The sequence below is a fragment of the Serinus canaria genome, chromosome 7, assembly GCF_022539315.1.
Source record: "Serinus canaria isolate serCan28SL12 chromosome 7, serCan2020, whole genome shotgun sequence".
NCBI lineage: Eukaryota > Metazoa > Chordata > Aves > Passeriformes > Fringillidae > Serinus > Serinus canaria.
Window position 1 is genome coordinate 3,082,329 of NC_066321.1, and position 23,941 is coordinate 3,106,269.

A 23,941-nucleotide genomic window follows, 5' to 3' on the forward strand; every position below is an offset into this window, starting at 1 on the left:
ATAAAATAAAATATTTTTCTTTTCAGTAGAATATTCTCTCTTACATTTGTTCCTAGAGGCTCAAGGCAGAAACCAGGATGTCTGCATTTATGTGGGCATTTATGCCTCACTGCCACTGGCTGGCCTTCTCCAGAGAGCTCAGGGCATGACAGGGTCAGGTTGGTCCCTGTGTTTCTGGTATTGAACCCCTTGGTCTCACCTCTTGCTGAATCCTGATGGCAAACACTGCGATGTCTCTCTGCTGGATGATCACAGGAAAACGTTTCCTCATCCATAGGCATGTCCCAGTCCTCTTTTTTGCCACAGACTGGACAAGAGCAAGGCCTGGCTCATGGCAAGGACATTTGGAATTATTTCTTGGAGTCTCTGATGGCTCCTCTCCCTAGGAGCTGAAAGAATGGGTTGGGCAAATGCTGCTCCATACACATAGCTGCTCTTACCTTAGGCCAGCTGGGTGCACCAGATGCTCTAATTAGCAGACCATATCAGGACTTTTCTGTCAAAATTACTTTTCTAATAGAAAATGTCCTCTCCATGAAAAGGAAAACAGTATTTGGCTTGAAGAGTTTTCTCTCAGTGTCACTGAAATAAGGCTTTCTTTATAACTGGTTGAACTTTTCAAATCAATTTCAGTTTTATCAGCAACTTAAATTGTGAATTTCTAAAAATATTATATTTTTGGAAATCCTTTCATATGAAAAATGTTGTGGTTTTCAATTTTCATCCAAGAGTTAGATTCATTTCTTTTCTAAAGCCAGAAAATATGTAATGGGCAGGGATTTCCACTTTCTAGCCAGCCATGGCTTTTAGTGGTATTATTATAATTAGTTATTTTCATTCCTTTTATGTAGAACCATTCATAAATACCCTAAATCGTAGCAAGGAGTACACACAAGTAATTTTTTAAAGCACAGGGCAATGAAAAGCAGAATCATATTCTTTGACAAACAAAAAAGAGTAAATTAAAACTTTGATTTGAGATCAGAACTTGTACACAAGTGAATTTATTGGACAGGGAAGAATGCATTAAAAGCAAAGTTTTACAGTGAAATTATGAGCCTGGAAATAACTAAATGCATTTAAATGTTCCCAGTGGTCTTAACTTTAAGAGTTGCTAACATGTAGCACAAAGAGAATTGAACTTGGCCCTTGGTCCTCAAGATGGTGAAGGTTCTCCCAAACAATTCCTAGATGGATACAAGCTGCATCTGAGACAGGAGCTTGCTGCTAATTGGGGCCAATGACAAATTAGACAAATTAAAGGCCAATTGCAAATTAGAGAGAAACATCCAACATAAAACCTGGAGTATTCAGGACTCTGATTCTGATTGCTCCTTGGAAACAAATAAGGAAAGAGTTTGCAACAGTGACCTGGTGCTTGTGAGCAGACAGCATAAAGGGACAGCTTGGAATTGAAGTTTTTAACCCTGACCTGGGATTTAGACGCCAGGGTTTGACATTCCTATGTGAACAAGTGGAAGAAATCCAGGGGGAAGTCCCCAAATGCAAAAGGCATATTCAGAATGAGGGACAGGTATGTCGTGGGTGTCTCAGATGTTAATCCAAGAACCCACCGTGGGAGCCAGTGCAAGCCAGGTGTTGATACTACATCTGGATTCCCCCTAGCAGAACATCTGTCCTACAGAGGTTTAGTGCACAATATATGAAATCAAACATGATGGTCCTGGAGCAGGTTGATAGCTGGCATTAACACATGTGTGTTTATAATTTAAGTTTCTGCAACTCTGTGAGTGCACAGGTTAGATAGACTTGGGCAAAATATGTGTGGTTTTAAACTGAGAGCACGTGGTTGAAAGGTTCACTGCTGAAATATTTCCTTTGCTCATCACAGCAGCATTAATCTGTGGTATCTCTGAATGAAGGTGGTTAACAGCACTTTGAGAAAGGACACTCCAATGCTGACACTGGTTTTGGTGTAAATTATTCACTGAACCTGATGTAAGCCAGGAGCTGGTGCCACCATGGTTTGTGCCCAGCAGAGAGGAGTCTGAGAAGCTGGTAGGAGGCAAAACATCTTTAGAGGATGAACCAAATTTCATAGAATCACAGAAGAAGCCTTAATGGTTTGGGGGTGGAAGAGATGTCAAAGATAATCTCATTCCATCCCCTTGCCAAGGGCAGGGACACCTTCCACTGTCCCAGGTTGCTCCAAGCCCCATCCAACCTGGCCTTGGACACTTCCAGGGATCCAGAGGCAGACAGTGCTGCTCTGGGCAAGCTGGGCCAGGGCCTCACAAACCTTTGAGCAAAAAAATTTCCTCCCAACATCAAACCTAAACCTCCCCTCTTTTAGTTAAAAACTCTTCCCCCTTGTCCTGTCACTGTATGCCCTTGTAAAAATTTCTGGAGTAATGAGTGAAAGGGAAAAGTAAAAATGAAAATAGTCCCCAGGATAGAGAGGGGAAAAAAAATTTCCTAGGTAGTATATTGCCTTCACCATTTGCAGTGGGAAGCCACATGAGTCACCCTGTAGCATCCCCATACACATGTTAAATGTTCTGCCCCTAACCTTTGCTGAAATCGGAATGAAGGGAAAAGTTTCAGTCCAACCATTAATGGGAAAAGTGATTATTTGCCTTTAGAGAAGATACCCACTGAAAAATGATGACATTATGTGCTCTTTGCAGGGATGCTGCAGCTTTTATAGATGCTCTTGGTACAATTCATTTCTGGAACTGCATGTGAGAAGGTTTTACCACTGTCATTACACAGAAGTGCTATGGCTGGGCTGGGAAACCTGCAGCATCTTTGGGGTTGCATCCCCTAAATGCAGCTGAAGAACAGCTGAAGTTAAGTTGAAGGCTTGGTGGTGAGAAAAATTAAAAGATTGTTTCCACCTGGCTGAAAGTGAGACTCTGAGAGCAGTGGGCACTGAAGGCACACAGGGGGAAATGAGCTTGGCTTGGGAATTGGGCCCTGGGGTTTGCAGATCAAACCAGCCACTAAGCCTGCATCAAAAATTTCAACCTACTGCTTGTGCCTGTGTAATCCACTGCTTTGCTTCTTTGAAATAATACAAACACCCTGTGTTGGTGAACTACCTAAATCCAAGCTTAAAACTGCATATATGGCTTATCCTTAAAACTGCCCAGGAGAGCCACGTAGCTCTTTCTGAAGTGACAACTTCTTTTGAAAACATAACTTCATTTGTTACTCACAGTTAATAACCAGAATAGGGCATTTTTCCCTGCTTCAACACTGACATTTTTTACACTCTCAGTTTTCACTGATTCCAAAGTCTAGACTTGCTCAGCGCAGCTGAGATGAAATATTTCATGTGATATCAGCTTTTTGGCAGCCATTGGATTTGTGTACCCATCAAAACTTCATCTTCTGAGAAGAGAAAGAATTAAGAAAAAGTCATTTACCCAGTTAATTCTGTAACTATCGATTTCAGTGTAAACCCCTTCCTCTTTATAAGATTAATTTAGTTCTTCCCATGCCCCACAGAAAAATCTTGTGCCTAGAGAAAAGCTGCTATGAAAGGGATACAAATGAATCTACTTAGATAATTGTAATTCCAGTCAGACACTGGCACCATGTAGTTCATGTTTTATCATAAGAGATCAATTTCTAAGGTTCAGCCATCAGTCTAAAGACTACAAGACAAAATTTCACCCCCAGGACTGTAAAGAAGGCAGGGTTGACTCCAGCCAACAAGATTGTACCTGGGACTTGCAAGATCTTTGAATAAGAGACAGTTTTTTGCACTGTGAGAGTAAAAACATCTCCATCAGTACTGTGGTGTTAGTGTTGAACATGTTTTACTACAAAGTGAGGATCTCTTGCCCCTGTGGTCCATCAGTGATGGGTAACCAAGCCAGCAGCCATGAAACCCTCAGCTCTGCATTACAAAAGCCTGTCCTACTTTTGAGAAGTAACATCAAACAAAAACCTCACCAGTTTCATGTTTTTTTGTAGCGGAATCACAGCACAAGGATTTCCCCCTCCTCTTTTTTTTTAATCAAAGACCGATTAATTAATTCTCATTATCTCCATCTCTGTCACAAAGATAGCATGGTGACACTGTCACAAAGCCGTTGCAGTTTGCCTCGGGCATAATTTGGTGGTGGTTGAAGTGGTTTCTCATTATTTTTGTGGGTCTCATCACCCCCATGTCCACAAAAACCACTCCCAGACAAGAACTGTGTGCACCAGGAAATAGGTGGTGAAACCAGTACGAGCCTCACTCTGCAGAACCTTCAAATGAAAAGAGCACAAGAGAACAGCTCACAGCCTCAGATGTTCCCACAACTGCACCATGGGCAGCGTCACACCAAGTCAGGAAAGAAACCAGCTCAAAAAAGAAAAAAAAAACCCTTTTGCACAGCAAAATGTATTCAGGGAAAACTTCTCTGCAGCTGCTGGGACAGAGGGAAGAGTGAATAAACCCTCTCTCCCAGCAGACTGCAGAGCAGCTCCTGCTGAAAGGGACCACATCAGGAAGCAGTGCTCACCACAGCCCCATCAGGGTGAGCTGGGACAACACCACGGCTGTGGGAGGACCTGGAGGACAGCTCGTTACTGGCAGTAGGAGCTGAAAGCATCCATGGACAATTGAAACCACATGGCACCAATTCCCCTCCAAGCCCAAGGTTAGCGCCGATCCAGCTTTCAACTCAGCCAGCTACATAAACCAGACGAGGTGCAGCGAACAATGGCTCACGCTGGTGTCCCAGTTTCCACCAACAATGTCAGCCCCACTGGTGGTGACTCAGTTTGTTTCCATCATATGTTCTTTAGTGGCCTCTGGCAGCTTTATTTTTCACGCTCCTTTACCGAGTGAACGCTGTCCAACGGCAGCGCCATGAGCTGGCACCCCGCAGAATGCACACGAAGGAAGCTCTGTGTTCGGATCCCACCTCGCAATTCCAGGTGTGAGGGCTGCTCCTCCTCTTCCCAACCCTTCTGGCTCAGTCTTGGCGCTCAGCTCAGAGCATGACATCGTCCCATGCCGCTGTTCTGTAAAGCAAAAGGAGCCAGCAATACCCATCTATAACATTAACGAAGAAATGGGCTAAAAATGAGTATTTATCCTATGTATACATGTACCTGTCTTTTATATAGAGCTGTGCTACATCATCTTTAGTGTAGAAGTAGCAAAGTACTCAGAGCAAATAAAATAAATATATATCTGACCTCAGTGAAAAAAAAAAATCATCTTTCTCAGCGTAACATACCGTAACTTGAAGTTTGCTCTCCCAGCATTATTTGTTTAATAGAAATATTTTCTGTACCACCTTGTTCTGGCAGAAAGTCAGAATTTGCATTTATATGAGGTAGTTTATCAAATATAACATACAGAAGTCTGTTAAGTACACATTGCATTTTGTTTGTGAGAAAATCTGTTTGTATTTAATGTAGTTTTTAAATTAACCTTAATGAAAGCTTCTGAAAATTGTTGTTCTAAGCATTTGAAATATGCAACAAGAACTAGGGGAAGACATAAACATGTTTTCCATTATATGTTATCAGATAGTCCAAAATTACTACAAAAAGAATGTAGGACTATGTTAAATTAGAAAGATAAGCAAGCATTTAGTTAAAAGGCAAAGGTCTTTAGAAGAGCAAAGCATCTGACAGTTAACCCCAACATCTTGTGATCTCCTACCAAGAGCAGGACAGCACTCTCAGAATACAGTGGGGTGTTTTAGCCACATCCATGGCTAAGAGAGAACAAAAAAGAAGTCGAGCTTCACAGAAATCCCGTGGTGGGTGTTTGTTCAGTCAATATTTACAGAGTGGTAGCATGGCCATGGCCGTTTTTAAAGATCTTACTCAACCACTATCAAATATGGTCTGCCCACAGTATTTATTATCTTTTGGAAAGAACCAAATGTATGAACTTTAAAAATGGCCTTTAAAAAGAAATAAAAATGTAAAATCCCTTCAATTATCAAAATAGCATTTTTTTAATTGTCTTCTGCTGTCTGCTGATTTAATTTTGTCATTTGATGGGCTGCTTTCTCTTAAGAGTCACAAGGGTGGTTCCATGAAGAACATAATGCAGGGAGCAAAAATCCCATTGGTATTACGGCTTTCTTCCCATCTTTTCCTCATATATCCAATTAAACATATAATAAAGAATAAAAGGGCATTGTGGAAAAATTGCCAAACAAGGACAGGCATCAACAAGACATTTCACATTTCATGTGAGGAGTGAGGCAAGCGGTACCTAAGTAGCTCGTGGATGAGTTGCTGTTACAATAATCATTCAAAAAGCAGCAATAAAACCATCACTGGTAACGATCAAGTAAGGGAAGGAAAATCTGACTAACAACTTTGTCTTACTATTCTGGTAACCCTTTGCATAGAGAAAAATCAGTCAAATCAGGTTTTAATCAGGACGATATTTTTCTGGAAACTCTTCCTTCCCAACACATTCTGGCACTTAACCAGTGCTCGAATACCATTCCCACAGCAAGTCTCGAGTCAAGCTTCGTTTTCATAATCAACTGCTCTGGAAAACAGGGAAATCAAAGAGCTTTTTCAGAGCACCATTAACTTCTCTGACAGATAAAAAAGGGAGTAATATCCAGTCACCAACCGAAGTTTTGAAGATTAAAAGTTCTAAGCTCCAGGTGCTGGAATTATGCACAAATCTGTCCAACAAAAGGGCCACCTCCACTGAGCATCAGAGGCTGCTCTTTGACTTCCTTTCACTTATATTTTCTCACTTACACATTGGAAAATTGGATCATTTTCCATTTTACTTTCGAGCATAATATAGGCAGGTCAATCCAGCTGTCATCTAGGTCATGGAATACTGGAGATCCTGTTTTGGATCATGTCCTCAGTGTCTCGTTTAAAGGGAATGATTTCCTATAACTGAGTTACAGATTGTTGCGCTCGTAGGGTGGTCACAGAACTCCAGCTCTGCTTTGCATTAAAAGTGGAATTTTTAATAGCCAGGGAGGAAAAAGGAGAAAGAATTGAGAAGCTGCAGTATGAATATTTTGCAGTAGAGACCAACCCTTAATGCCACGCAGGCCCATAGACTGTCATGTCCATGTTCTGGGTTTCTTTTCAGTGATATCAGACAAAGGGTGGGTTGGAAGCAGAAAGTTTGGGAGAGCCAGCCTCCAAAAGCCCTCCAGCCTTTGGCTTTCCTGAGTTTTCTTGGAGGTTGTTAACAGACATTTACAGACGTGAGAAGCGATAGAAGCTCTTGGGTCTTGCAAATTCCTCATTAAGAGGAGAGAAACCCTAAAAACTCTTACATGTTGTGCTTTTGGCTTCCTAACCGAGTCTGGAAGGTTTAAAGGGCTTGACTCAGTTTCCCACACTTGCAGGCTCCACACTGCAGAGGGGGATAAACAGAGCTGTTGTAGGAATGCTGAGAAGCCAGACTGGGCAAGGGCAGGACCTCGGAACAATAGCAAAGAGCTTGGGGACATCTTCTACAAATAAGAAAGTTCTTGGCATACTTAGGAAAGTTTTCTAAGCCTTTCCTAAATAGCTAAAGAAGATTCTTTTCAGGCTTTTTTTTTTTTTAATTATTATTATTATTTTGAGAGCTGGAATGAACAGAATTTGCATATTCTTTCGGACTCTGTGGGGAGAGAGATGGAACCAAGCTTTTGTGGATAGGCCAAAAGATAATTAAAGCAATTATATACTGTTATGCTATTCCTAAAGGAAGACTTTCGGCCAGATAGAACTGATGACAAATATTTATTTTCTTCTTTTGCCATTAATAGTCTTAGTAGGCAGTATTAGGAACACTTATCAGTATTCATATATGGTATTTAGGGTGGCATTTTTATTATGTTCAGTGCAGAATTTTTTCACACATTAATAGAACACCCATTGGTTGTAAGATATTAAAGCCTGTCTAATGACAGAAAACAGGATAAGCAGAGGTTTGGGGCAACTTTGGGAAGATCTGGGGCTGCATCCCTAGAGCCAGACCATGTAAGTTCAATACAATGGGGAGAATTACCTGTGAAAAACACTGGAGCTGCAGGCTGATGGCCCGTGGCACAGAGAGGATGCAGAGATCTTTGAGCAGGAAGCTTTTTGGCAGCCTCTGTGCCTTAGCTGGCAGGGAGCAGCCAGGAGCTGATTTAGTCAGTGGGTAGGAGAGGCAGCTCCCAGTGAGGAGTTGAGAAAGCGAAGGCGGTCCCAGTGAACTATCAAGAAACACCGATCCTGAGTTATTATGTAACATTAGGGTCAGAACTGCAGATAAGAGGCTGATGCATCACAGCCTCAGCAAACAGCCAGTGTTAATATGTTTGCATAGATAAGGCAGATTTGGCGTGGTGCACGGGCATAAAAATGAGGAGCCAACACGAGCTGAAACGGAGCTCAGAGCACCACTGCCAAGAGATGTAATTCTTGTCTTCATCTCCTTTGAATATCAAGGTTTATTTAGTTTACAAACATATGGGTTTTCAAAGCTATTACAACTGTGACATCGATTTAGAAGCTCCAGACATGCAAGAGGTTAAGATTAGAGCTGGCCAGGAATTTTCTTACAAAACAGAATTTTGCTTTTTAGCCAGGATTAGTTAAGACAACTAAGCCTTACAACATCATCCTGCCAGGTGAAAAAATGACTCACTTGACAAGCACAGTGCTGCTGGGATGAGTCCTTTTAAACTGTGTATTTACATAAACATTTATGTGCTGTTATGTTTATTAAGAAAAGATGTGATAGGCAGAATTGCACCTTTCAGTTGCTCAGGCAAGAGGAGGATGGCTTGGGAGCCACTACCTTCCTTGGATTTATTAAACTGGTGAGGAAACTCTGGCTTCTCTGTACAGCAGGGTGGGTTATGCCTTCATGCCATGCCTTATACTCACATAACCTGAGGTGTTTCAAAATGGCATCAAAACAGAAGAACTATAAATATTTTATATCTGAATTTAATTAAGAGTGACCTCTAGAAACTGAAAAAAATACAATAAACAAAAAAAAGTCTGTTTCATAAAAAATTCTCTGCTGCAACAAATGCCCAAATATTAAAATAAGAGAATCACAGAATTATTTAGTTTGGAAAAGACCTCCAAGACCAATGAGCCCAACCTTAATACTACTACTACTAATAATAATGATAATGAACAACACATCTGTCCTTTTAGCACACTAAAGCCCCTGCTACAAAATGAGAAAAGCAGCAGAGCCAAATCATCACTGCACTCTCAATCAAAGAATTTTGGACTTCAGCTCAATTCACTCAGATGCTGGGGATTATTTGGGCAGAACCTGAGATTACAAACCAAAGAGCACTGAGCAGCACATGTATATGCTCCAGTTATGAAAGCTGCTTAATGATTAAAGTCAGCTATGCTAAAAAAAAAAAAATTTAAAAAAATGCAAAACTGATGTTGAGATCTGAAAGTATGTCTGTGGATTGACAGGGCAGAGGTTAAATCCAGATGAGGGTCACTCAAGCCTGGTGTTAGTCTAAATGAGTTCAGCATTAATGTTGGAAAATCCTGGTGCTGAGCTCACCACCTGTCTGCTGCAGAAATCCGAGGTTCAGCTCAAACTTGAGGGTTTCTTGCATTTTCAACACTTATGTGCTGCTAACCAGGGAGGAGGAAGAGGGTAAATCTGGCTGTTCTTTCAATTGCTGCTACCATCCTTAAATTACTTTTGTCTGCTGCCTTTTTAAAAAGGCAACACTTCTCACTTCTAGTGCAGCAGGATGCTTGTACTGTGCAAATACGACAGAGAGCAGGGCTTTAAATAGTGAATCCTGTCAGGAAAACACAGCACAACCCTTCCACTTTTGTTACTTTTCTTTTCTTACACATATTTCCTTTATATTCCTATTTCCACTTTTCTTGCAAAGTAGGTCTGAAAAAGCTAAAGGAGAACTGCCAAATTTCAATCCCAGCAGTGACGACAGAGCAAACATTCAGGTCCTGATCTCAACATGAAAAATGCCTTACAGGCTCAGAACTGAGCCTCGTGTAACATCAAAGGGTTAAAATAACCAACACTTAAAGGAAAGAGGAATGGATCACTTACAACACATATCCCATTATTTGTTGAAAACTCGTGGGGTGGATGTAAGCTCGTTATCATTCAGCAGAAGATAAAATTTGCTGCAGAAGGTAGACACTTTGCAAGTGCAGAACAGCTAATCTCAGACCACTAATAGATTTAACCTTGTATATTCACAGATATTTAAAAGTGTTATGGTTTGAAGGTCAACTCCACTGTCTCCGAGTACAAGGAAAGAAAAGAAAGGAATAAAAATTAGAAAGAATTAATTCTTCAAAAAGTTTTTACAAATCAAAACCCTGCAGTTTCACACTGAGAACAAAAGAAGCATATTAAACACCAAAGTTTATCAAGACAAATTAGGTCCCAGTTTCAAATTTTCTTTAATCTTTTGCATCTGAACGTTTTTTTGCCTCATGCTGTTTTCCCTAGTTAAATGTTAAAATGAATTCTAGCCAATACCATTGACTTCCTCCCTTAAAAATATTGAGACACATAATAAAAAATTAATTACTTCCCCTAATTTCCGTGTGATTCTTTAAAAAGATGTAAAATTCATTTAAAGTAAGTGGTGACTTTGTCTTTGAAGATCACGACAATTAACATGGATCAAAGCTTAGGTTCTGTAACGATGATAGCTTATTAGCATAATGAAATTAACTTAGAGACAAGAATCTTTAATAGGTACAACAAAAACGCTTTAATAATACTTGAAGAAAATTATGTATTTGCTAGAAGTACAACAGTTTCAGACTTTCTATCCAATTAATAACTTGTTAATTAACTCCTTTTCCAAACAATGTGCACTTTAAGTTAACATCTGCCCATTGGATAACACTTTCCAATGGTATTTTTTTTTAATGTACTGCAGAACTGCGACGCTGTTTTACTGGGAATTCCTTGTAGGACTGTTCTTATACAGGGAAACAGGACCCAAATATAGCAATATGCTTTCTACAGCCAACCAATTAAATAAAAAGAGGAGGCTTATTTCAAAGATGGGGAGGAGGAATGGGTAATTCCTTAATTCTGGCTGCATTGTTTGTGTGCAGTCTCAGATTTCTTTGCATTTTCAATGGGAATTATTTTGTGCAGTTTATATTCCCCTGCAAAATGGCTCTCTGCTGATTAGTGCCTAATATAGACCTGATTTGGGAGCAATTTTCATATCTTTTAAAAATATCTATTTATAGTTCCAGGGTACAAGATTTTACAGTCCCGTTTTATAAGATTGTAAATCAATAACTATTGGTTTTGAAGACACAGAGAAGGAAGGTTCTCCACAAAAAAAGTTAAAATAGAACCTTTTGTGTAGAAAGAGCATTTTCACAGACTTTGCTTTGTAGTGCAGAATAGTGAGGGCTTTCAGCACTTGAATTTTTAATTAAAATGACATATTTTTGTTTTAGGGGCTTCTGCCTATAGAGTGGTGTGGGGATCAAAGATTTCACAGGGCATTTTGCAAGTGGATTTGGAGAGCACACATGACTCTGCACTGCATGGGCTGCTCAGGCCAATGATGGAACAATTAAAGAGGCCTTATTTGAAACAAATGAGTTATTATATTCTATTGGGTCAAGGATTCATGTTTTAATAAATCCCTAATTACAGTAACTTTTCATTTAATCTGGTGAATTCTAAGCAAGTTAAGAATTTATGAGAGTTGGAATCAGCAATAAAAAATATGCCTGTCTGCCATTCTGCTCAGGGCCACACAGGTTGAACTCATTTTGAGGAGCTTGGAAGCCAGGAATGTATCTCCTGAACAGGGCACTTTGACATGATTGCATCTATGTACATATGAAATAGTAATATGCATGTATAAAATAATATTGTGCATGTATAAAACAATATTGTGCATGTATTAAATATGCTGTATATTAAATTATGCATAAAACTGCATATAGAATTATTATATTATAATTGTTGTTAATAATAGCCTGGAAAGGCTTCAATCCTTTTTTTGTTCAGAAATAAAAAAGAAACAGCAAAAAGCAACAAAATCCCCAACATGACCATGAGAGCAATTTTGAGAGGGATTATTTTTTTGCTTTGGCAAAGTTTCCCACCACCAACCTGTGACTGCACAAAGCTTTTTGTGCACCATCCAGCCAAAACTCTTCCATCACTGCTGGCTGAGCTCAGGATTTCTATTTCTGATCATGTGTGGTGCTGGCCAGGCTCCTCTCAGCTCCTGGGATATGGCTCAATACAGACACCTTTGGAAAAAAAAAAACCAAAATTGAGTAATAATGAACATTTTCAAATGAAATTTTCAGATTTAGAACTTTAGCATTAGGATTTGCTCGTTCGACACCACCTTGGCAAACTTTGTCTCCTCTAAAACAACATCCTTATGAGAATTAACCCATTAATACCCAGTAAACAAACACAGCACAGGCTTCACCATCCACTGAAACACCTGAAACAAGGTGCCACCAGTAACTCACATGGAAACTGCATCACAATGGAAAGGAGTCAATGAAACTGCTGATTTTTGCACACAAACACCTCTACCTTTACAAAGTTTGTAGTCTCTTTACTGAACAGGAAATATGCAAAGTCCTGTGAATTACATCTGTAGCTGGCTGCATTTTTTTTTTTTTTTTGGTGTGGTTGTTTCAAGTTGAAAGTTGCTAGGGTGGGTTTGAGGGGCTTTTTTAATTGCAAATCAAAATTTAGAATTTTTCAAACCTTGTCCCAAAATAAGTCTGAAAATCCTTGTTCAGAAACAAAATAGAGCAAGAGCTGAGCACTGCAAGCTCATTTTTGGGGCTGAGCTGTTCAAGAGCAATGGGGACAGCACAAGGGACATTGGCTGTGTCCCAAATTATTCAAGAGCTTCCAGGTCTACCTTGTTGCTGGGGCCTGGGACAATTCTGCCACCAAGATTGCCGCAGGGATTAGTAAAAGGAGGAGCCCTGGAGGCAGAAGGTTCACACAGAGGAGGCTGCCCCAGTCCTGGCAGGATGTGGGGCCATTCCCTGGGGACCTGAGCAGAGCTCTCCACAGGCTGAGTTCACCCACTTCCAGCAGAATCTTTCTGAAAACAAAGACACTTCCTTTAAACTCCTGGCTCTTGGCACACCAGGGTTCTTTGAGGTAAAACGTTTCCAAGCTGTAAATCCATCAGAAAACTGCCCAGTTCCAAGTTCCTTGGAATCCAAGAAATATGATACAACCTTGGCTGGGAAGTGCAGTCTAAAGAACATCATCACCTATTGCCTTTCCTGCATGCTTCCATCCCATACCTATTTCCCCCTGGATGACTCCCAAGCTAAGAAAAGTCTCTTTCCTTGCTTAACAAAATCCAGTGTTTCAGCTGTACAGGACACTAAGAGCAGGCCAGAAACATTGCAGGTTCTTCTAAGTAAGACATTATTATTCTTTACAGGAGGAAAAAGAGATCAGGCTCATCTCTAAGCTGAGAAATGCACTCACTGTTCCAAATTTTGAGTCAATATTCAGAGTTAGTTTATACATAAGGCTCTAGTGGAGATTGATACAGTGCCAGAAGATACTAAATTCTCATTTTTAGTGAATGACCACCACAAAGAGTTGCCAGCCATGAGTTTCCTTTATGATAACAAAGAGCTTGCCAGGAAAACCCTTGGTAAAAAAATAGTGCTGATAAATACATTGATTTAAAGATAACCAGTACAGCATTTCCTTTGTTCACACATGGTTTCATTTTTTGGTCAGCAGAACATATTTCCCTTGCCCAACTTCTCCTTCCAACAAGGTATTTCAGCCTTTTTCCTGCTTTGGAAACAGAAAACTCTATGACTAAATCAGGAGTAGATGATTTAGGTTGGCCTGACTGGAGACACACAAGAGCAGGATTTGGCTGTTGAGAAATGGTGATGTAGCAGGTTTTTGGAATTTTATAACAGCTTTCTTCACCCACCCTCTTCCAAATTATCTCCATAGAATTAAAAAAAATATAAAGGTCTATTTTTCATTGATTATTCCCTTTAAAATATCCCCTTTGCCCATCAATGTGGTGGTGTCAGTCCCAGCTTTCTGTGATTTCTCTCCGCTGTGCCCTGGATTTGGGATTCTCTTGATGGCCCTGTTCTTTCAGTGATGCTGCTCCTGTCTGCTTTCAGAATAATTTCTCTTTCACACTTCATTTGCATGTTTTTCTCACTGCATGGGAAAAAAACCCAAACAAGCACAAGTTTCCTTGTCTCCAGCTTCGCAGCTGAGCAAAGCAGACATTCCCCTTCCCTCCCATTCCCCCTGCCCTGCTGCAGAGTTGGAAATGTTGCTTCAGACGTTCATGTGCAGCATTGTGGAAAACCATGAGCAAAAATCCTGGCTGTGAACTGGGAAAGTCTGAGCTGAATCTCTTTGGATAATGACCTGAAGGTCACGCTGCCCTAAAAGGAGAGAACCTACCCCAGCTTCAGGTGAAGGCATAATTTAATCTTTTTCAGTTCATCTCCGTTTAAAACCTTTCAGTTTTACTTTCAGATTTGGATAAATTCCACCTTTGAAATAGGATATTTTCTCCACTACTTTTGTTTTTATTGACCTAAATTTCAAGTGCAACACAACAGACAAACTGAGTCAAAGGAAGAGCTCCATGGTGGGGTCAGCCCAATTTCAGTGATTTTAGTCACCACTTGCAATTTAACTCTTTCTTCCTGCAAAAATTGAAAAATTGAAACTCACTGAAAAATCAGGGCATAAATCCCTTTAGAAAACCTACATCACCTATTTAAGAAAAACAAACAATCTATAACCTAAGTTATGATGGAGGTGCTCCTGCCTATACCCAGAATTTAGCTGTTACCTGCCCCTCCTGAAGTTGTAGTCCAGGATAAGTCTCCTCTTCTCCAGCTGAACAGACCAAGTGACCTCAGCCACTCCTCGTGCATCTTCCCCTTCTTCTTTTAATACTTTTTAGCCTGAATTTTACAACTCAGGGGTTTCAGGGTCCTGCCCAGCAGTTTACATTTGTTATTTATTTGTTATTTGTGTTATACCAGCACGAAAAAGGCACCAAGAGCCTGCTCCATGTGCACCCCTGAGTCTGAGTCCCAGCCCAGCCACAACCCACAGCATTGCCCTGCTCCTCTCAGCCCTCATTACTGAGCGCTCAGCATTCTCACCCTGCTTGTCTGCTCTTTAATAGGAAATAAAGTTGTTTGTTTATTTTATACCTATTTAACTTGTCGTTTAAGATTTGCAGAATGCCATCAATCTCTGCCTCGGCACGTTGACCTCGCTTTAATTGGTGGGGCTCTAAATTCTGCACAGATGTTATTACTGTGAATTTCACTTTATATAGCAAGAAATTTGGGGGCTGCCATATGCTGTCTTTTATGAGCTTGCAGTTTGCAATGAATATCCATGACTAATGCTCGTGACCCAGGTAAGCCTGTGATTAGGGAAGGTAAAAAGTTTACCAAACTTTATTGCAGCACTTTCAGTAATTTCACCAACAACTAATGAATACATCTCCCCTGCCTCTGCCTTGGTGCAAAAAAAATTGCTTAGCTCTTCTTAATATATCTGTCAACATCTAGTGCCATTCTGGGACTCTCATGAGTCAGCCAAAATATCTTGCATTCATAGATTGCATATCAGAGGGGATAAGATGATTTCCTCTGATATCCAACATAAATCAGAGCTTTTTATGTTTTTCTGATGGTTTCTAGTTGTGCTTGGGGGGATTGGCCTTTTTTCGTTGAATAAAGTAGAGTGAAATTTTCTGAAGGTTAGTAGGATTTAGCCAGGTGCTAAACCCAGAATTCAAATAGATCTACTTAGTCTAGACAGAAGTAAAGAAACCAGTAATCTATGGAAATTAGGAAAAACATTTACGAATTGTAATTTATGATCAATGTTTTAAATTTCATTCCACCCAACACAACAGCTTCAGTTTAGCTGAAGCTCCAGGAAAACCTGTTCACTGTGAGTGAACCTGTTGGTCTCAAGGCCTGGGAGAAGCAAACATTATTTCAGAGAAAGGGAAAACTAGAGAGGAAGAAAGTAGGAAAAAGGCAGTGGGTTTGAATTAGTCACACATATATTTGCAATGCAAAGTAGGAGAAAGTCTTCCATCAGCAGAGACCTGAGGTTGTGGTGCCTCCTCACTGCAGGAATGGAGTCAGGAAACTTCACTTATCCCATGATAGAACTTTCCAGGCTTTCAGAAGTGAGTACATGGAGTGCAGCAGCAGATAGAGGCACCCACAGATCAGAACTCCTTGCCCAGTCTTATTTCCATGTCTCAGCCTTACCCTTGCTGAATATTTTGCCCAGCCATCAGCAAAAAATAACAAATTCCTGCTCACTGTCAATAAAATTTATCACAACCAGAAGCATAGGAAAAAACCCTGAAAATCTGAATAAATCTGAAGGACTACAAATTTGCTGGTTAATAAGCAGGAATATGTTTGCAGCAGGTCCTGTGTTCCCAGCAGCTCTGTTCACATCTACAGAGTCAGCTCACGAAACAGGAATTGGAGTGCTGCTCTCATGAGTCACTCTGCTTGGAAACCTTTATATATTAAGAAAAAAAAAATCCCCAATCAAAAAAAACCCCACATGTTAAAAGTGTCTTAGCCAAGCATGTTATTTCTCTTAAATATATATCAAAACACAACTGTCCTCAAGGTAAATATCCTCTGTTTTATTACTTCAGATCACTTTTCAGTGCTGTAATCATGTCATTAGGATTGCAGTTCCTGGCTCCAGAAGAAATAACCACCTAACTATAAAATTCTGGTTTCCCAGTCTATTTTGAGGGGACAACCAGAGGTCAGTGGGTCTGAGCCCCTGCCACTGAAACCAATGGCAGGAGGTTCAAGTTCTCCTGCTCCATGGTGTCTCCCAAGGAGATTTTTTATTTTTTTTTTTTCTCAGCTGCAGTTTCTGACAGATGTTCAGGCAGCTCATGTCATTCTTCTGCACTGAATTAGAGAGCTGCGTCAGGAAAAAAGTGTGGATGGTCTGTGTCACCCACAGATGCACCAGCAACCCTCCTGCTGGTGCCACCAGGGGCTTCTGTGTTTCTGGTGTTATCTAAAAAAAAAAGGGGAAAAAGCAAAGCTTCTTCCTTTGCCTTGTAGGTGGAAATGAATTTGAACAATAAATCATTGAAATCAGTCTTCTGCAGGGTATGTGTGAGGCCACCACAGTGACTCCAAGGATCTTTGCTTTTCCTCTGAGACATTTTTACCTTACTGTGAAATATCCTCAAGGATAAGAGCTCAAAACCTTTGTTTTCAGCCTCTTATAGCCAGAACAGGCTTACATTGTGGGAATTCCACAGTCCATAACATATTGCAATGCTTTATGCTTTATTTTCACTACCTCTGGAGCCAGGAAAGTTGCACCTGCCATTAACTTCTGCAAAAATAGGATAGTGGAGACCAAAGGATAACAAAAAATGATGAGAGGCCTCTCCCTGCAACACCAGCATTCATCAGTAATGGTAATGGCAAGTGGCAGCAGGACACAACTGCCCTTAAACTGCCTTTGTGCATCTCTGCACTGTTTTCTTGTCCCATCCTGCAGTCAAGATTTGGATCTGCCTTGTGGGAAGGTGCCCTCCCAGGTGGTCCAGATATGGGCAAAATCTGCATCAACAGGTGTTAAATAACACATCCATAGACCAAATCAACTCAGCACAACCCCAAGAGATGCTGAAAGCTACTTTTAATCCCAGGCACCTCAGCTCCTGCTGGGCCTGACCTACCATGGATGTGCAGACAAGGACTCCAATGGCCCTTAAATAATGAATTTATTTATTATTTTTAAGAGCAAGATTGTGGGTATACTTCAATCCCCTTTCAAGGTGATTTTTTAGTGCTCCAGTGTATATTTGCTGTGTTTCCTGAGGTCAAATCAGTGGCAGCTTTAATTGCACTTACAAGGAATGCTGCTAAAATGGGCACAGAGTCCTAAACTCAATGTTTTCTTCATTATTTTGCAACTTTGGGAGCCTGCCAACATCATTGCGAGATTTGGCATGCACTTACCTGGAAAGAATGAGGCTTAATATTTCATTTCAGCCTTGCAAGGTTTTCTCCTCCCTCCAAAAACAGAGCAAGCAGAGGGATCAGAAGCACAGGCAAAAGGGCAAGGCTGGTCCCTCTGATGTTGGCATAGACCAGCATGGCTCTGCAAGGTTCTGGGGAGCTCTCCTGGAGATCAAGAGCAGCTCCACCTCAAGTGGCTGCACCTTTAGCAGCTGCATCTCTGCTTTGCAAATTCGTGTGCACGGGGAATACTTTTACCTCCTGATTCCTGGAGGATTGGTGGGTCACAGAATCATCAAGGTTGGAAAAGACCTCCAAGATCATCAAGTCCAAAAATTAAGAGGTGAGAGGTTTGTCACGCTTGGAGGTGTGAACTGCAAAGGGCAAGCTGAGAACCTCACCTGCAGCCCCTAAAGCCAGATCTGTGTTTAACTCCTGCTTTAGATCTTTAACACAGAAAATAATCCTCTGACAGCTGTTACTTGGTCTTTGGAACCCATAGACTGTTTCTTGCTGATTATTTTAATGTAAAATGTTTTGACAGCCTCTAAAAGGGGGTGGAAATAAAGGTTACCATCACCCATATCCCACAAGAGCTGCTGCCCACCAACACCTCAGCGAGTTAAGGCCAGGCTGGACAGGGCTTGGAGAAACCTGTTTTAGAGGAAGGTGTCCCAGCCATGGCAGGCAGGATGGGACAAGATGAGATTTAAGGTTCCCTTTAGTAGGGGAGGGGTAAAAGGTTTCTCTTTTATTGATTTAAAACAAGGGCTCCATAGGGCCCCTCTGGAAAATCAAGACATTGGAGCTGGGATTTTGTGGTTGGGATGGTACTTACACAGCCAAGGTGGTGCTTGGAACCAGGGTAGTTCCTGAGGAGAGCACCAGGAAAGGGGGACCCACTGCAGTGCCAAGGAGTGGGTGCTTCTTCCTCTGGGATGCTCCAGCTGTTGAACAAAAATATTTCCCTGGTTAGATTCCCAGAGCTGTGCTTTCCCCATCCACAATGTCCAACTTTCTCCACGCAGGCTGCAAAGACTAACCCCTGACTCAAGTTAAATAACCTACCAGGCCTACAATTTAAGTACAGCTTATGTTGAAACCTTTCTGTGGATCTGGTCTTCCCTCTGCAGCCGTCCCACTGGAAGGATTCAGGTATTTGGGAAATGAAACACTGCTCAGCGGGAATAAGGATGTCAGACACCGCTTCCAAGGGAGCCATGCCTCAGTATATTTTGGTTTAATATTCCTATGTCAATGACACTGGTAGGAAATGGGGAAAGGTAAAAGCTCTGTGAGGCATGTAAATCAGGAATGGGAGTGTGACAGCAGAGGCTGGCATTGCTGTCACCAGGTCTGGCAGAAAACATTCCCTAAGGACCTGAATCCCCACCAGCACTCCCGACCCGAGGAGTTAAATTTTGCTGTTTGCCTCAGCGGCATAAATCCGAAGCATTTTGACTGAATCCCATAAAAGTAAATCAGTGTAAGTGAAGCCAGACTGTGGCCCCAGAATCCTGCAGGACCAGCGCTGGGAACGCAGGCTGGCGATCGCAGCTCCCGCCCTGCTGGTGGCAGAGCACGGAGTCAGCCAGGGAGCAGCTGGGAGGCAGCCAGATGGGCAATGAAAGGGGCACAGCCAGAGCCTCAAAAAAATAGGTTTTTAATTGTAGGAAATTTTTGCAAGGCATAAAGTTGAATTATTTTCATTTTTTGCTCCAGCAGCAGAAATGTAAATGCTGCTGTTTGCACGGGGAGGGGGGTTTTAGGTTGTTGTTGAGAGGTTGTGCTTAAAAAGGGGCTGGTATTAATCATCTCTACGTCAGGCAAGTTTAAAGGAGCACATCAGGCAGCTCCTTGGAGGAGCTGATGGACAGGGGTCTGTTGTGCTGGCTGGTGTTTTTTTCAGAGCGGGTATCAAATGGGTCCACGTGGCATGAACAGAACATAGCTCCAGATGGGAGAGCAGTTCCCATCTCTTGCAGAGTAAATCTGCTGTTTGAGACTATATTCTATGACTGAAATTTTATACATATGACTTTGTTGGAGCTGGGATCTCTTCCTTTGAAAATGTGCTACAATAATAATTGCATTTACCAGTTGCCAGTCCTTCTCACAAAACGCGGTGATTTTTTTTTTTTTTTTGTTCGGATTGTGAAATTAATTGTCTCTAGCTAATATAATTAAAAACAAACACTTCGGATTTCAGCAGAGGGAAGGGAGAAGGGAGAAAGAGAGGGGGAAAAAAAAAAAAAAAAGTGAAGCAAACTGCAGCCTTGCTTTTCTACTGACAACAAGAAAGCTCTGCCATCCCTGAACTGTTTAATTATTGAAATGAACTGTAACAGTACACTGGATTGTTGCCGAGGTCACCGAGGAGCGCTGGATGTCAAGAGGAAAGCAGCAGCTCCAAGAGCCCTGCAACGCCCCAGGCTCTGGGTGAAATCCCACACACTTTTTCTCAAGCATTCAGGCTCTGATAGGTAGCCTGATAGCAGGGCTGCTTTGCTGCTCTCGCAGAGGTCCAACGGTGCTTGCTTGTTTTAAGAGGAGCCAAGCTATGCTCTGGTGACCACCGTGACGCTGTGATTCCCATGCCCTATCGCATTCCTCTTTCTCAGATCCCAGGCATTTTTTTTTCCCCTACGTGCAGTCCAGGATGTAGACAAATGAATTCCAAGTGACCTATGTGGGGGTGGACTCTTTGGAAACAAACAACAAAAATAAGATATCTCCTGTCCTCACTTTTTCATTTGCTCGTTCCCTGGATACAGTTTATTCGTGGCAATGAAATACACATTGTGTCTCTGGAGTTAGATCCAGCAGCAACATCTTTACCACCCCCTAACCTTGGCTTTTTTTTATTCCTTTTTTCTTTTTTTTTTTTTTTTCCCTTTTCTTTTCCTGATTTCCTATTTAAGCCTTTACAAAAGACATCTTGTTTAACATTATCTGCTCCTTTGGAAGTCAGGCTGCCCTCTAAAGCCTATCATATCAAGGCTTGCTATTGATTTAAACAATGTTTTTTTACTGGAAAAAGTTTAGGAAACTGGAAGTTTTGTAAAAAATTCTGTATCTGCACTGACAAGAGGATCTGTTGGACAAATAATCTGTTGGCTTGCAGAGAAAAGGAAAAACTTTTAAATCTTTCATAGTGAAGAAAATCCTGTAGCTACAAAAACTGCTAAAAAAGAAATAAAACTGCAGTTGAGGAACAGACAATAAACATTTCAGATTGCTTTATGGTGCACTATTACAGGCAACTATCTTGCTTAAGTAGGCATAACATTTTTCACAGTATATATGTAAGGTTTTTTTATGGGGTAGATTAACAGCAGGGATACATAGCTCTTAAAGGGAGGGCAGAAATAATTTCTGCCACTCCAGTGGCCTGATAGGTCACAAAAAATATTTGTAAATGGCCAGAAAAATGCACTGCATGGTCAAGCAGGAGCAGCCTCCAGCCCACCCTGATGCTCATGGGCTGCACACAGAGCCCATGGACAGCAAAAGCCAGGAGTGACCCCTGGGAGCAGTTCTGGCCCTGCAGGCTCTGGGGAGGCTGCACTGGGCTCCCAGAGTGTTTCTGGCACCTCTGTGGAGGATGGAGCTCTGCAAATTGGAGAGAGCAGCACTGGGAAGAGGTTGCTGCTGGGAGACATCTCTCCTCTCCCAGCACCAGCACTCCTGGTGCATCCCAAGCCCACTGGGAGCAACCCCTGGCTCCTGCTGTCAGAGTCAGCCTGCCCTCCTCACCACAGCCCAGATATCACTGTCTGGGCCACCCCAGCCCCTCGTGGGCCTCAGCTGTGCTCCAGAGTGGCTCTGGAGGACAGGGAGCTCTGCAGTGACATCCCCTTGCAGGCTGCCAGCCCTGCTCGATGGAACAATGGAAGGAAGAATAATGGGGAAAGAGCAGCATTGTGCTGGATTGCCCTTGGCTTCATCAAAATCAGTGATGTCCCTCAGTTCTGGGTGCTCCAGAGCTCCCCTGGCTCTGCACAAAGCAGAGCTCAGAGTGGCAGGGTCTGGCCTGGCAGAGGGCTCTCAGCACTCCTCCCCTGCCTCCATGGGCTGATGGGGAGGGTTTGCCCGTTCACAGAACCCCAGAAAGGCATGGAAAGGACCTAAAGTCCATCTCATTCCACCCCCGTCCATGACAGGGACACCTTCTACCACCCCAGGCTGCTCCAAGCCCTGTCCAGCCTGGCCTTGGGCACTGCCAGGGATCCAGGAGCACCCACAGCTGCTCTGGGCACCTGTGCCAGGGCCTCAGCACCCAAAAATTTATTTCTAACATCTAATCTTACCCTGCTCTCTGTTAGTTTAAAGCCATTCCCATTTGTCCTATCACTCCATGCCCAAGTGAAAAGGGGCTCTCCAAATATTTAGCTAATTTTTTAACAGTCCAAAGGAAATGAGAGAAAACTGATTTTTACTATTCCCCACGGAGTAACAACTTGCTCTGTTCCCCAGTTTACTTTCACCTCCTTGGAAACACACACTATTTACTCCAGATGCTCCCACCAGTGCCTGGGTCCTCATGGGACCTCCTTCACCTTCCCTGGAATATGCAGAGTTTCCACAGAGGAGCTGATCTTTTTGTAAATTATGTGCACTGAACTAAGCAATTTAACAGCTCATTCCCCCAGGTAGCCACTGACCACTGAATGTCTCTCTACTTAATTTGACAATTAATCTTTGGAAGGCTGGTAGTCATTTTAAATTAACTTTTTTATCTTAAAAAATTAGTAAGCAACTTCCTTCCGGTGAATTTTTCTTTTTATTTTTTAGTATTTTGACATATTTCCAGTGGTCATCTTGTCTGCTAAATTTGTTAATCCTTTTCCATGCATCACTTTGGGAATCAGAGGTGGGGGGAGGAAGGAGACTTGCTAAGAAATTGGAAAACATTTTACATTTTTTAAGTAGGTAAGATTAAGTGTTTGTGCCATAGTTTACAATTATAATAAAATAAATCTAGAAACTATTTCATGTATGAGAGCATGTGCATTAGAAAACATATTTCTGTAACAGATAACCATCTTCTGAACACTAGAATGTTGGTAATTTGTCAGTTTTTCTTTTAATTAAAACTGTGTATATAGTTCATGCTCTGTTTGATTCAGTGTCAACATTTTGGATGGGGGCTAAAACTGATTTCCTCTTAAATCTTTGCATTTCTCAGGACAACTGATGAAGTGTGCCTCAACATTAAGCTCATGGACCCATGAGGTTTTGCTGTTTCAAGATCAGTAAATCAAGAGATATTAGAGCAACAGCCCTGATAAGACTCAAGACTTCTAACACTCCTGTAAATGCTCTCTTTACCAAAACTGCATCCATTTTTCCTCTCAGACAACCTGTTTTAATTCACTGCATCATAACCAAGCTGGTCCACTGTAAAATGAATTAAAATTATGCTAGTTAGGAATTCAATTCTGAATATGTTTCCTAATGCAACCCATGAAATGTTTTAGTGTTTAATTTAATTTTTTTTGTAACAACAGAAAAAACTGTCTGGTATTTCTCTAAATAATTAAAAACAATATTTTTGGTTTTTTTTTTTTTAATTTTCTGTCTTCCTTTATGAAAATATGAAAACTTGCTTGGTCTGGATTGGAATGGACCTCAAAAATCATCCAGTTCCACATCCTGCCATGGGCAGGGACACTTTCCAGTGGACCAGTTTGCTCCAAGCCCCATCCAGCCTGGCCTTGGACACTTCCAGGGATGCAGGGGCAGCCCCAGCTTCCCTGGTCACCCTGTGCCAGGGCCTCTCCACCCTCACAGGGGAGGATTTTTTCCATATATCCAACCTAAATTTCTCCTCTTTCAGTTTGAACCCAGCACTCCTTGTCCTGTCACTAGATTCCTGATGAAAAGTCCCAGATCTGGGTGAGTTTGGAGCCCAGCCCTCCTGACTGTCACACAGAGAGTGGAAAGAACCACCACATTTCTTACAAGC

At 41.7% G+C, this 23,941-nt stretch overlaps 1 long non-coding RNA gene across 1 annotated transcript in view; it reads right to left on the reverse strand.

The window, feature by feature from the left end:
• Positions 1-776: 776 nt before the first annotated feature.
• Positions 777-23,941, reverse strand: part of LOC108961682 (uncharacterized) — a 66,797-nt gene continuing 43,632 nt past the window's right edge. Inside the window, exons 9-13 of the long non-coding RNA XR_007778015.1 lie at positions 18,812-18,920; positions 12,056-12,198; positions 10,004-10,198; positions 7,964-8,153; positions 777-4,983 (exon numbers count right to left, since the gene is read on the reverse strand). This is a non-coding gene — a long non-coding RNA (uncharacterized LOC108961682). The remainder of the gene's footprint in view (positions 4,984-7,963; positions 8,154-10,003; positions 10,199-12,055; positions 12,199-18,811; positions 18,921-23,941) is intronic.